Below are 2127 nucleotides of genomic sequence, written 5' to 3' on the forward strand. Positions count from 1 at the left end.
CCTAATGTTTACAAGGGGGAGACAAGCACCTCCACCCAGCTCAGCCTGCATCCAGAGACATGTTTCTGAGTCTTTACTCGTCATCAGTCTGGAGTAGCATGACCTGCTAATCGAAGATGCCTGGTCAAGCTTTTGTCTTCCCCTTGTAAACATAAGGACACAGGAAATGTGTCTAAGGCCGACAGGAAGCGGTGCAGCTTCCTAGGTCTAACCAACAGTAGTATTATTCCCTTCAGGGGACTGTCACATTAAGTTGACAGCATACAACTACTTCATTGAATCACTACTGCATAAATCTCTCTGAGAAATTTAGAAATGTATTATTTCTAAATTTGAAATTTATTATTTTTTATTATTTGTTCCATTGTGAGCAGCGAGCGGCACAATAGTTACTGTGCCGGAATAAACACCGTATGGTACATATTCTGGCATTTTACGTTCTGCTTTCAAATGCCACCGAAGCAACTTTACCTGTGATCATATCAGACGTCGCTAAGGAAAAGCAAAGCCAATCTCGGCTGAATTTGAACCAAGAGCATAAATATGGACGATATACCGCAATGCATTTTATACAGCGGTACCCCACCTTGGCCGTAGCAGAATGACTGAAACAAGTAAAATATAAAATTCTTGTTCCTTTTTTTTCTTTGTTCCACTTCTACTTTACAAAAATATATGTGGAGCTATACACTGAATCGAAATATCAGGAAACGGGGGATTTCAAAATATTTTATGAGATGAAACTGGCTACTGTTATCGACAAAAATATCCATGATATAGTATATAGTCTAAGAAAAAGTGGATGGAATAAAAACAATATTTTCCTTGTTAATAAACCAGCTTAATATGAACTATAGATGATTGCCTACAGATCCACAGGAACTTCAGAAAGGGACTATCTTCAAAACAATACTATTTGTATGTTAACAATTGATTTCAGTTAAAACAATATCCCTGATTTTTTTTTTCCTCTTATAGAAAATCTATTGATGAATAAATCAAACCAACCACAAATATTTGTCTCGTACTTGCAAAACAACTAAAAGGCTTCTTCGAATTTGTTTAACCTGTTAAAAATAGCAGTCGAGCATGCTTGCAGTCACATCCAACAGTCTTCAGAAAATACAGTAAAAGTATGGATGTTATCTCAGAATACATTCAATAATATAGATTTACATGCAAGATGCCTGGAAGAAGAAAATAGTCAAGGTGATAGTCAAGGTGATAGTCAAGGTGATAGTCAAGGTGGAACACTTTTAGTTATGTGCCTACTCGATCAGAGCTGCCTGGGGTTAAAAAACAACTACAACAACTTAAGTTCCATGGCGTAGTTTAGAAGACGAAGAAATACAAAGCGGACATCTCTGGACAATTGGTCTACTTAATCAATTGGTCTGTAATAAGATTGAAATTTTGGTACAAGGCGAACAATTTTGGGGAAGGAGCGAGTCGGTATCATTGAACCCAGTGCTTGACTTGTACGTTATTTTATCGACCCCGAAAGGATGACTGGCAAAGTTAACCGAGGTACCATTTGAACTCAGAACATAAAACCAGAAGTAATTCCACGAAGCATTTTACTCGGCGGGGTAACGATTCTGCTAACTTGCTACTTTCTAATTGGTCTGTAATAGCAAGTACAGATGATTAGTCTGTATAACAAATCCAGAGAATTGGCGTATATAGCAAGTACATATTACTGGTGTATTTATTGCTGGTCCATACAATATTTAGTCTATATTGTAAGAACAGTTGTTTGGTCTATATAATAAGTACAGATCGCTGGTTTATATATAAGTACAGGGGTTTAGTGTATATGGCAAGTAATTACAGATAGTTGGTCAATATAACATGTACAGAGGCGGACTACTTATCATGTAGAGAGGAATGGTCTATATAACTACGACAGATAGTTGTTTATATAGCAAGTACAGAGGGATGGTCTATATATTTAGATGGTTGATCCACACGAGCTAATACGGATGGTTGCTGAGTGATCTTAATAGCAAAGGTGACAATGGCGGAGAGGAGGAACCAAAATATGGAGAGAAAAATACCTTCTTTCAGATTTTTTAATGTGATACGATAATGTTGAGGATGAAGACAACGATGATGATGATGATGGTG

This window comes from Octopus bimaculoides, chromosome 17, assembly GCF_001194135.2.
Source record: "Octopus bimaculoides isolate UCB-OBI-ISO-001 chromosome 17, ASM119413v2, whole genome shotgun sequence".
NCBI lineage: Eukaryota > Metazoa > Mollusca > Cephalopoda > Octopoda > Octopodidae > Octopus > Octopus bimaculoides.